Genomic DNA, 13,542 nt, shown 5'->3' with positions numbered 1-13,542 from the left:
CATTATAAGGAATAAAATACCCCGTTTGCATTCCGTGACCTTATAAAGTAACATGTCCATTGGCCTTGTTCCTCTAGTTGGTCACGAAATTCCTCAGTAAAATACTTCTAATATATGGTAGGGTATATTATCCCACATATCAACACTTTATTCTGTAGCTCTTCACAAAACTTTGCAAAATTACTGACGTTTTTTTAGCAAAGGTACGCCAAGTCAGAAAGTACCTTTTCCCCATGTCTTTTAATTTCACATCCGTTTTTCGCTCGGATGACTTGAAGCAACCAAAGAGTGTGGGGGTGGGTCAGTCACATGATAGGCATCGGATTTGTTTTTATTTTGTGAGACTGGGAAGTGGCCCCTTTGAAGCCACAAATAGGGTCCAGGTCACATTTAGCAAAGGTGGGGGGAAGGGGCAAGAGCAGACATTGGCAGCTACAAAAGGTGTGAGCATTCACAGTGAATGGCAGATCCTCAGCAGCCTGTTGCAGCGGTAGGCCTCACAGGGGCCCTGAGCGACAAGGCGCTTTTGTGAAGCACTCCTCCATGGAGAGTTCTTGGGCCTGTTTTTTTCCATCCAGAGTAGAATGGAAGTGGTTGGTATGAGCGATCCCAGGCCCCACAATGGAGGTTTTCCTGCACTGATGATACGACCTCTTGAAAGGCACTGCATTCAAGCACCTTCCGTCTCTATTCAAGAGCACGTCCATTCTTAAGCATTTTACAACAGGCCAAAGCGACAGGAATCAAAAATAGAAAAAGGACGTGAAACCCACTTTTTTAATGTGCTCTCTTTATGTCGGGCATAAAGGAGCCTTGAAAATAACAACAAACAATATATATATATATACAGATGGCACTGAACTTTATTAAACATTCCCTTCGCAGCATCATCCTGCACAGAAAAGCTAATAAACGGCATTGAATGAAAGAGGCCATAGTTATTTTCAAGCCGATCTCGATAAAAGAGAAAACATTAGGCCTCCTCTATGGTAATGGGTACCTGCACCCACGCTCAGTGTTTGCATTAGAAAAATGTTACATAGAAATCATAAGGCAACTAAGAGTTGCAATAGCAAGATAGCAACAAAAAAAGCAACATAATGAGATATATTTTTAGATATCATTCAATCCGAGTTGCTTTATTTTCATATAATTTCATTAGTTTACTGTGTAAAATAGAAACAATCAAATCAAATCAAAGCACTACAGAACGCATTACTAAAGACACATGTGATGGACATTTTTCGCACAGTGTGTCTGCCACCTGGCGGACACTCGGTAACCTGTTGCAGTGTATGGATTTATGGGCATTAGAACAAGAATAGCCTGCCAGCTTCTGAATCTAATAAACACAAATCATTGGGTCCAGGATGTTATTGCAATATACAGGAAATCTCTTTCTATTATTATTATTATTATTATTATTATTATTATTAATATTAACAATGAATCAGACTAAACATGTATAATTAATAGCATCCATATAATTAATTGTATTTATTTATTTATTTTTACATTTATAAAGTGCTGTAAGGATATTTGGCGTGTTACAGCACAGAGTACAGCACTACTGCACAGGTAGCAATTTTGTTTTGATGCAGCACCACCACAAGGGTGCGGTGCATTGCTATATGTGTTGCCAGATTAACATGGACCTATAAGTAAAGACAGGCTATTCAGTCAAAAACGATTTTAACATATAAGATGTAAATCTATTTTTACAGTTAAAAGCACAAGTGCACATTCAAAAATGCACACTATTTTTCACCTGAAATGCCTATGGTGCAAGAGACACATTTGAAAATTAATAACTAACCTTATTAATAACTAACCTGACTAATAAAACTGCATTTAACATAACCCACTAATAAAAATGTGTCTCCACTGCAGAATTAGGCCTACTCTGAAAGTGAACTTTTAAACGCACATTCATTTTTTTTCTTTTTCTCTGCTGCTCTGTTCACATAACTACAGAAGCAAAGGGCTCGAAGGAACAGGAAATCAGTTGGTTACAAATGGTTACTGTAGAAATGAGCCATTGTGCAGTGAGGGAGGAGATGGCATGATTGATTCTGATTGGAGCAGCGTCATAGCAAGTATCATGCTAGAGGCAGTGATTAGAGTTTTGCTGGGAGAACAGTTGAGATTTGGCAGAGCTGGGAGAAGGACCTGTTTCCTGGCTGAAGCATTCCTGCTGCAAAAGCTGAGAATTCCAGGCAATAACCCTGGTTTGAGAACGAAAGACGCTTGTTTTCACTGGGGTTAATCTTCAAGGGAGCCAAATTCAGAAAGAGAACAGCTGAAGAAAACTCATGCTGAACAGATAAGGTAATTACAGAAGTGTGGGGGCTGAGTGTGTACGAGAATATTCAGTCAGTGTAGGAAAGGAGATTCCTGTGCTTTACTCACATGTTTAATGTTGCAAATTGAGTTCTTGTCTCCGCCACTCTCTTTTCAGTGTATCACAGACAATGGTGTTACTGTGCTATTGTATTTATTTCTGTAAAGAGTGAGATCGTGTTTAAATGCAACTTTTATAATACACAAAAATATTTGAAAGCAGACGGGTTGTGTGTTTTATATTTACCAATACAGTGCTGATGATGTGGGGAGATGTTTAGACAGTGCAATTGTCATTTTCAAGGTAGCTAAACGTCAAATTTGCTGCAGCCGTGTGCACAATGTAATTCAGTATGAGCAATTATAACTAACTGTGTGTGTTGTAGTTTGTCGGAGGTCTATGAGTCGGCAAAAAGGGAGGCCTGGGACATAGTTCACTACCGTATATAAGATAGTGAAAATACCACATGATAGCTCACTGCCGTAGATAAGACAGAGAAATTGCCCATGGTGGCACACTAAAAATGAAAATGTGGTGTTCCTGAAATGCAAGCCTGAGGTCTCTCTAGTGATTACACGAAAAATCTAAACAAAAATAAGGGGTTCTGGATATTGGGGCCACAAATAAAACAAGGGAATTATGCTCACCAAAATACCACCAACCACGCATACCAACCACGCATACCAAATACGCATGTCTGTGTGCTGAAATAATGCATGTCCACTGTATTATTGTTGTACATGGCCCAATCTGAATACAAGGAGTGATTGTTGCTAAGTTATTTTTCGGCGGTAAGAAAATACAGTCAGGCCCCAAATCTTCACAAAATACCCTAGAGTGCACTGAACCCATAGGCATCAAGACGCTGTTACAACCAGTTGCACTTTAGTCTTCAGTGAACATGCAGATTCGGTGGCGGGGGGTCAGGGAAAAAGTGGTAGGAATATGCGGGCAGGCAGGGGCGATGCTCTTAAGCGCAAAGTTAGTTGATGAGCAATGTTTTCAGTGTTCTCCTGAACACCCAGTACGATTGTTCTGCTCTCAGTGATGGCGGGAGAGCGTTCCATGTCTAGCAGCAAAGCTAGGGAAGCTTGCCCCGCCTGCTCTGGATTTTTTGAAAAGGGGTTTGGTGAATATATTGTATATGGTGGGGTCTATGCACAATCCTTGTGGGACTCCACAGGGAACGGGCTTGGGTGGGACATTGATGTTGTCGGCGAACACTCTCATGGAATGGTCCTTTAGCAAAGATGCGACCAAGGCCGTCGCCTCAGCTGAGAAATGGGCTGCTGTGGTGAGGTGGTGGCAGAGGATGTGGTGGTCGACAAGGTTAAACGCTGCTGATAATAATAACAATGCAATATAAGTGATAATAGTAATGCATACAATTATCATCATCTTATTAGTAATATTATTGTATTAAGTGAGTGCAGGCCAAGTTTTGGGAAACAACAGAGCACTTTAGAAGTCATAGGCAGAAGTACATGCGAGGGAAGCAGATCGCAAGAGAGCAATACAAGGGAGCGGAGAGCTAACAACGGGGGAGGAGGAGGGTGGGTAATTTGGGAGCAAGGGATCTGCAAGCAAACAGGGAAGGAAACAGCAGACAGCAGATCACTCAGAATTCGGTTAGGTGGTGAGTGGTAGGTGTTCTCCTTTCAATGTACACCCAACAGTCATTTGTGACTGATTGACTGGAAGTCCCATCGGGGATTCCTTGCAATTACTGTGAATATTAAACTAGTAAATGTGTGTGCTAATATATTCTTGGATTTCCTCAGAAACTCAGCAAATCCGCAAGAAATGGAAGAATGGGCATTGGACTTTTACACATGTGTTGCTTCTATCACAAAACGTATTGCAATCCTAGCGGTATAAAGGGCACCTTGCAAAAGGTGACCCAGTTAAAACTACCATGTTGTTCAAAGCATTTTGTGCACAAGCACAACGGACTAGGACTCAGGGAAACAATGCATTGGTGCAAATGCATAAAAAGAATATGTTATTTGAACTAGAGCAATGTTAATTGCACTTTCACTAATTCAATGATTTGGTTGGGTATCCAGCCATATAAAAAAGTGGAAATAAAAGAAAAAAACAAATTGACAAATTAAAATATCTGAGCTGGATTGTATAAGTGAAACGAGTACAAATCAATAGTACTGTGGGGATTAATGGCAGCCGCAGGATCAAATGAACTGAAAGTCCATGTTAGGCCTAGAGTGTGCAGAAAAGATATATTCTCTACTACAAAAACATGAAAGTGCTGTGTTCAAGCAGGCCATGGAAATGTGGGCCTAACATCCATTGCATTAAAACACAGAGACATGCCTGCCAAAATGAAAGGTATAGGGATTAGGATGCGCTACAAATCTTCATTCTTTCAAAAAATGGTGTATGAACATAGTCACAATGTCACTGCACTTAAGGTGCTCCAGGCCCAACCCTTGCCACAAAGGGAATATGCAAAATACCAACAAGATTAATCAGTCACAATGATGAGACCTCTTCCTCTGTTTTCATAAAACACTTTATTAACATAAATAAAGAATGTGCTCAAGTTATTCATACATAAAGGTGCATATAGATTCACCATCCATTTAACTGAATTCTTCTTCAAAAAGGATAATTCGTCATTAAAATAACTAGCTTGATACCCCACATGGTTTTGTTGCTCTCCTCTATTCATTCAATGCAAGAGTTTTTCATCAGACAATGTTGTTCCCCAAGTTGGTATTTTGCCAAAATGAAAGGGGCGCATTTCATTCTCCACTGACACACATCAAAAGGCTGTATATATTGAAAATCAAGAATGCAACATGGGCCTTCCATGCAAGTTCAAGCCAAATGCCTGCTTTTCAACAATTGACTGGTGCTAAAGTTTAACCTTGCTGACATAGAGAGCAAAACAAGAAGGGTGTCATTTGCTAACCCATAAACAGTTAACATGCACAAGCTTGAATGTGCAGCTAAGAACAGAATACACATGGAAACACAATGAACATGGCCAGAGCCCAGTGAATATATGTGAGGATATAAATATGAACATTGATGGCATGATGCAAGACGTTAAAAGGTCTCACATGAAGAATAACTGCTGCAGATTGGAAAGCAGGCATTTCTGTTATTCTGAACAATGAAAACTTGTCTGAGTGTCAAGAATCTTACCTTGGAAGTTCAAAAAAGTGACCTTCCTCTATCACATGCTCTGCTCAGGTACTCCATTTAAAAGACAATTGCTTTGAAGTGTCAGGGCCAGAGTATAAAGACTGGAGGGGGGGTATCTGTAATCTATAGGGCAGAGTAGAAGCACAGAGCACCCCAGCCAAGATTCTCTATATGGTATAAAGGACGGGCAACTAAGGCTTAAACTCTCAGGAAGTGATGCAAGCGGGTTGTTAAGTACAGTGCAGTCCCCAAGTCCCACCACAAAGGAATGTCCACACACTATGTTATGAGCTAACACAGTTCTTTATATAAAAATATTGTTCAATATATATACACAATTGATAACACATTTCGTACCTTGGAAAATCTAATATGGCAAATATATACAATGTCTATGTGGTACCACACCTAACTATTGACTCCTTTAAAATGCACCAACTGTTAAACGTTTCTAATGCCATACAAATAAAACAGAAATGTGTATCAGCATAGGACATAGGGAGGAAGAAAAGTTAGGTTAAACGATGACAGAATGGCTCTCTTGCTACTAAGACAAAGTTCTGTGTGAGGATCCCCCGCCCTGGGCAAACTGTAATAAAGTGTACTAACAAGCCAAATCCATTTATGTTTAAGTAGATTTGTTTCCTGGTCGAGAATGTTCCACTACCCCAATGTACCTTAGTTAGCAGCAGACAGGTCATCAGTGAGTTCTCTGTGAGTGGACTCCCTTTAAAGCAGGAGCCACGTTCATCGAGATGCCATGATGAAAATGTGAACACTGTCGTCGGGACAGCAGCTTCGAATTTCCCGGTGGTCGTCGATGATCGATCGTGGACGTCCTGCGTAGACGAGGCGTGCAGTGCACCTCGATGACAGCGTTTGGTGCTGCAAAGAGGACTCAGTGATGAGTGTAGGCACAGCAGACAGTGTCGGGTGTCGGCATTTGCGTCGACGATCGGGACATGACCACAACTGGATCTTCACTCGTTGGTGTTTTTGTGGATTTCAGGTGATGGGAAACCCCACGTCGGATTCTCCTCAGTCATGGGCAACCTCGACTTTCTCTGCCAGGACAAAGCGGTCGACAGCGATGGCAAGGGATCCCTTGGTTTAAATGTTCTTAGGCAATGGTGGAGCGTTGCAGCTATGGTCATTGAGCAGCACAGTGTCAAGCTGTCTCTGCCTATGGGCAACACGTCTTGACAGGCTTCCAGCAGTCATGGAAATCCTCCGAACCATGGTTGATGGACGCCGATGGCTTAGATGTCCTGGTGCTTTTCAATGTTTCTTTGCTGGCCCCATCTCCGGAGGACAGCCTTTTGGGACTGACTTCCAGGGTGCCTTGATGAAGATCAGCTTCTGCACGATGTTCTCTCGTATGTTGGGGAGAGGTCTCCTAGCCAGGTCCTCCCTTGGATCAGTCCTTGACAGACATGACAGCTTTTGGATTTCGTTGATTTCGAACATCAGCAAACCTTTTTCTTCCAGCTGGGTATCAAGGATAAGCAGCTTCAAGTTACAAATTCAGCTTCTGAAAAATTTGGTAAGTGACAGATCCTCAAATATACAGATCTGTCTCTCATTCACACTGCTGAATCAGAAGGGCATTCATGCAGGCAGGCAGCCAATCAGGCTCACAGTGCATTCAAGCCATTCACTTCCACCCAGACACTCATAACAAGGAATGTCGATTGGGGCAAGCACCCAGCCTGTCAGCACACCACACTGCATTCATGTCAGTTTCAGGCAGGGCTGTCTCATTCTTTGTGTCACACACACAGAGATAGCAGACATCCATAACATGCCATACATATTGGTCACACACAGGTCCTACTGCAAAGGTGTACCCACAACATACAGTCAATGGGAAGGCTCCAGCCAGTTTGGCCTGGACTTCCCCACAATACCATATATGGTTCTTCCACCCAACAGCCAGTCAGGGGAAGTGACAGAATCAGGGCTTCCCAGGAAAAATAAGGTAACAGGTAATAGAAATTAAGAGGACTCAGGGGCAATCTTGTCTCCTATTAGGAAACCACTGATTCCTGTAGTAGGGCCTGGGTATCCCAAAATGGAGGATACTCAGAGCACCTGTCAGATTCAGCATGGCGCCACCACCAGCCCATACCCTTCTCTGTGGGCCACACACAGGTGCCCCAAAACATACACTAGGGTAACAGGGATTGTGATGCTGGAAATGCATCAGAGGGACAGGGCCTCTGCCTTTTTATCGTGTGTTCTGTCATGTTTTCTGCCCAGGAGTCCATTTGGGACTCCTGGCAGTGCAGCTCTCTTTTGGTTTGGTGAACAGACCCATGGGATACCCTTATGGCACCCATGGGTAGGGGTACAACCCTGTGCCCCTAGTGTATGTTTTTGGGCACCTGTGGGTGGCCCACAGAGCAGGGTATGGGCTGGTGGCAGCTCCATGCTGAACTTTACAGGTGCTCTGGGTGTCCTCCATTTTGGGATACCCAGGCCCTGCCATTGGGATCAGTTGATTCCTGATAGAAACAAGATGGCCCCTGTGGCCTCTTGCTTTCTATTGCCTGTTGTCTTGTTTTTCCCAAAGTCCTGGGAAGCCCTGACTCTGTCCCTTCCCCCTGACTGGCTGTTGGGTGGAAGTTCCATATATGGTGTAGTTGTGAAGGCCCAGCTAGACTGAATGGAGCCTTCCCAGTGACTGTATGTTGTGGGTGCCTCCTGTGGGTGGGACCTGGGTGAATGGAGTGTGTGACCAATATACACTCCTTGTTGTGGTTGTCTGGTTTCTGGCATGTGAGACAAAGACTGAGACAGCCCCGCCCGAAACTGGCATGAATGCAGTGTGTAGTGTTGAATGGCTGGGTACTTGCCCCAATCCACATTCCTTGTTGTGAGTGTCTGAAAGGGAGGAGTGTGGCCTGAATGCACTGTGTGCCTGATTGGCTGACTGACTGCATGAATGCCCTTCTGTGTGATTGGCTGCTGTGTGTGTGCCAGCAGTGTGGATGAGAGACAGAATAGTATATCTGGGGACCTCTCACCACTGGAAATTGTTCAGAAGCGTTCAGAAGCTGAGTCTCCACTCAAGAGTAACTGGAACTGCTGATCCTCGACGTCCAGCTGGAAGAAGAAGACTTGCTGCTGCATTTGCTTCGACAGATCTGAAGGTTGCCGAATTCGTCGAGGACTGATCCGAGAGAGGACCTGGTAAGGCACCCTCTTCCCGTGCTCCGAGGGATCATCGAGCACCGCTGCATCTTCGCCGAAGCGCCCTGGAAGTCAGACCATCGAAAGGCTGCCGACCCGAGACGGGACCGCCGAGGAGATCGAAGTGAAGCACCCGGACATCGACGCCGTCGAAGTCCATTGCCGTCGACCAGGGTTCGCAGGTCTGTGGAACCGCTGGAGGCCCGTCGAAGTTGCGTTGCCCAGCCGTGGGAACCGCTTGACGCCGTGCCGCCGACGACCGGAGCCGTCCGCTCCTTGCCTAAGAACATTTGACTCGAAGGACTCCCTCGTCCGCATCGTCGACCGCTTTTGTCCTACCGGAGAAAGTCGAGGACGACCAACGCGCCGAGGAGAATCCGCCGGTGGGTTTCCCGCCACCTCACGACTCCAAAGACTCGAGCGACTCGACGCCCTTGCTGGGCCACCGTCATTCACAATCTTTGCGGTCCAGAACTAGTGTCGCCGAGGTGCCCCGCACGCCTCTTCCTCGCAGGACGCCGACGTCTCGACGCCGACGAGCACCGCTCGGATCGAAGCCTGCCGCCTCATCGACGCCGTTCTACCCTGTTTGTTGTCGGACGTTCGACGCCCCGTGTCTCCCGCTTGAAAGGGAAGGCATTCAAGAAAGGCCGTCGATTCCTCGACACCGAACACCGAGTTCCTCGACGCTTCTCGACGCCTCTCGACGATCCGTGACTCCTGCTTTAAAGGGGGTCATTCAAGAAGGATCTGTCGACGCCTCCTCGAAGAACTCGACTCCACCAGGTACATTGGGGGGGTAAAAACATTGTAGGAGAGAAAAAGACTATTGAACAATATATGGACTGGGCTTGTGTTATATCTCTTTATTTTACAGGTTGCCCAGGTGGGGGGATCTCCACACAGAACTGTGTCCAGTAACAAGGGCCAGTCTTCTGCCTATTGTTTCAACCATCTGTTATCCCTCCTCTCTCTATTGCTGGTTTCCTTCTTATTGATCTGCGTGCCATTTTTACAGTATTATGAATGCACTTTAATGAGGTCTAATATTAGTGGTACCACTTTAGAATTGTAGATATTTACCATTATTGATTCTCCTGAGCACAAAGTGCGTTGTTGTGATAAGTGTACATAACCCTTGAATATTAATTATATAAAGACTGTGTTTTCAGTAATACAGTGTGTGGACATTCCTTTGTGGGGGCTTGGGGATACACTGTACTTAAGAACCAGCCTGCATCACCTCCTGAGAAGCTAGGCCTTGATTGCTCGTCCATAGCTACCGTAATAGAGAATCTTGGCGGGGGTCCTCTGTGCCTCTCCTCTACCATATAGAGAGCGGAAGTACAGACCCCCCCACCGGTCTTTACAGGGATGTACCCCCACCCTTGTGTGCAATAAGGGTTCTCCAAGGGTCTCTGTTCACCACAACCAAAAAGAGGAAGGGCTGCACTGCCAGGAGTCACACATGGACTCCTGTGCAGAAAACAACACAGAAAACACATGATATGGGAATACGGGACAAGGACAAGGAGGCCCTGTCCATCCAATGAATTTCTAGCATCACACAGAGAGAGAAGCAGTATTCATGCATAACAGAGCAATTTATTGGTGTGTTGGGTCAACAGAAAGACTGCCATTAAGTGGGCTGAACCCTTAAAAAATATGTATTTCAATTCGATTTGAGTTCAGCTCAGAGATACTGATCACAGGCTTGTTCCCGAGGGAATTTTCCCTGAATGTGATGGTGGGGCAATCTGCTATGCTCTTCAAGATAAGCAGATACATGGCCTGATCTTTGACCTTAAAAGAATGCTAATGGACTTCATGGCAGGAACACTAACAAACGAAAAAAAAAAATCAAGAATTCATAAAAAGGTGGGAACACATATTCAACAAGTACTCACTGGACTTCATTTTGCTGACAATAGAAGAGCTGCCTAAATCTCTCTCAATCATTCATGAAGAGATTGATGAAATAAAAGAACAATTATCAATATTAAAATCAAGTGAGTATCTGAGTAAAATCTTGGAGGATACTAACCGAAAGTTGGATTCTTATAAGAAGGATATACAGCAAAGAAAAATCAGGAAATACCGGAGAGATAGCTTGGATCATGCCCGTGATATAGTCTATACATGGCAAGAGTTTTATAACAACAACAGACCAGTAACAGGAGGACAGCCAAGACCAGGAACTCCAAAAACACATACAGATAGTAGTGATGTAACAAGTGGAGCAGCAGAAAATATTCCAAAAAACACCAGAAGCAATATTACCCAATAGAAGAGAAACATTGGCTGAGGAGGCCAGTGGCAGTGGATCTTCCACAACTCAACTATCGATACCTTTTTTTAGGCAGAGAAAATCCAGAAGAGGGAAAAAGAAAGCCAAGAACAAAGAAAAAGTAACAAAATCAATAATAGACAATATCTCTTCAAAACAATTGAACAAAACACAGATTGACATCCTTAACTTGGGACTATGATATGTTCCTGTCAATAACAGCACCATATTTGAAGAAGAAATTAACTTATTTAAATTGGTGTAGAAAATGGAACTCTAGGTATTCTTTGAAAGTCTACCAGAAATGGAAGTGAGATCAAGACAATTTGACTAACTAGAAATGAAGAATAAGAGCACTTTTCATCCACAGGTCAACCATCCATGGATTGAAATGTTCAAGACAAAATGACTAAGGTCCTAAGAAAAATCAACTATAATCTGCATACAAGAGGTAACTTCCAAAAACATCAAGCACAGGTAATTAAGTAGCTAGCTGAAGATATTAAAATAACAATGAAACCAGCGGACAACGGCGGTACAGTAGTCATAATGGACACAGAAAAATATATTAGAGGCGGTTTGAGACTACTGGAAGGTCAGAGAATTTATCTGATATTGGACCAAGATCCAGTCAATATGATCAAAATAATGATAGACAAAACCATCTCCCAAGCGAAGGAACTAGGATAGGTGATAGGTGAACACCAAGACAGCAGAAGAATTCCTGATCCTAAAGTATCCCATTACACCGGTCTTTTACGAATTACCGAAAATACACAAGGGCCCAATAGATCCTCCTTTTAGGCCCATTGTGGCAGGCACAGGCAGTATCTTTACTCCGTTAGCTGTCTATTTGGATGTAGCGTTACAATCAATTGTGCAACAAACTTCAAGTACCTGAAGGATACATCACATTTCTTGAGACTTTTCAGTGAATTGGATCTGACAGAGACAGAATTGATTTTCTTCTCATTGGACGAAAGTACCCTATATACTTCAATTTCAGTTGCTGAAGTGATAGAAGCTATGAAATGGCTACTATTACATCATGATGAAGTGCAAATAAACAAGGTCTTTACAATAAAAATCATCAACATTATCTTGTATAATAACTACTTTAGACATGAGGGGAAGTTTTATGTATGTATATCAGGAACTTTGGTGGGTTCATTAATAGCACCCACTTATGCCAATAGCTTCATGTTTTACTTTGAAACAAGGTATGTTTCACAAAAGGAACCTTTGTGCTCAAAAATTCTATTCTGGAGAAGGTATATTGATGATGTGATCACAGTTTGGAGAAGAACTCGAGATGAACTGTTAGGGTTCTTTGAATACATCAATCAATGTCATGAACATATCAGGTTTACCATTGAAATTGGAGAAGCTCATTTACATTTTTTGGATGTATTGATCACATATAGGCTGGGGACATTGAGCACAAGCATCTACCGGAAAACCACAGATGTGTTTTTGATATTTCTCCTCTGTGAAAGATAGTGAGCTAAAGACTCTGAGTAAGTCTCTTGTAACCAGGACTAATGTCTCTTAGAGAGGGACAGCTCCACCCTACTCTTTTCTAAACCATAGAACTGTCAATGTTTTTGCAGAGAATGCCAGTGCCCCACTGTCACCCATCTCCTGAGGGAGAACTCTCTAATGTGATGCTTCCTATGTGTAACATGTTGTGTAACAGTGCCCTAATGCCCCCGGGTTTGGTGCACTCTATAAATAAATAGATCAATAAATCAGGGAGGAAGCGCCGTGGGTGGTGGGATCGGGCCATCTGGTTCTTCACACAGTGTGTAATTAGATGGGGACCAATTTATAAGTTCTGCATTAAATTAGTTAGGGCAACTTCAGAACTGGGATTCTTGGTGCATCGGTTACAGTGTCAGTGCATCTCCTCACCCCCTCTCTCAGAGAGGAAGGCAGGATTTTCTTTTCTGAAGAACGGAGCAAGGCTTAGGCTAGTTCATGGTGTCATGTCTGTAAGTCTGTTTGCAGATGGCTTTGCCATTTTGATGGTATTCTGTTGTGGCTGAATGGGAAGAACACAGTACAGACCAAGTCCAACTGCTGCTGGCCTGGAGCTGTTGGTATGAAGACCTCAAAGTTTGAAAAGAAGTTGTTGCTGATGCTAACAGCACAGTGTGCACAGCTAGCAGTGTGTGCAATCTCACAGACGGCCATACAGTCACTCTGACAATCTCATGGCTCGGCTCGTCTAATCTACTCACTGGGCCTCGTCTCAACACACAAATTCTCTGTGCAGTCACTGTGCCAGTGCAACTCACAGTCAGGTCACTCACACTTGGATGGCTCAACTGATCACTCACCGATAGACTCATGGCTCAGGTCTCTGAATTCAGGGCATGGAAGGTCAGTGGTCACTGTCAGCCAGCCCAGGACAGGGAATCCACACTGGGCAGCACAGCAGGATAAACTGAGACATGCGTTGCTGCTGTGGCCGTGGGTGGCTCTGACTCTGGCTCAGTGCATGGACTGCATGTGCATGCACGCACCATCACTGTAACCCCCAGCCGCTTGTTTC

This window comes from Ambystoma mexicanum, chromosome 1q (assembly GCF_040938575.1).
Source record: "Ambystoma mexicanum isolate Mex_15411 chromosome 1q, UKY_AmexF1_1, whole genome shotgun sequence".
Taxonomy (NCBI): domain Eukaryota; kingdom Metazoa; phylum Chordata; class Amphibia; order Caudata; family Ambystomatidae; genus Ambystoma; species Ambystoma mexicanum.
This window is presented reverse-complemented; position numbering follows the sequence as displayed.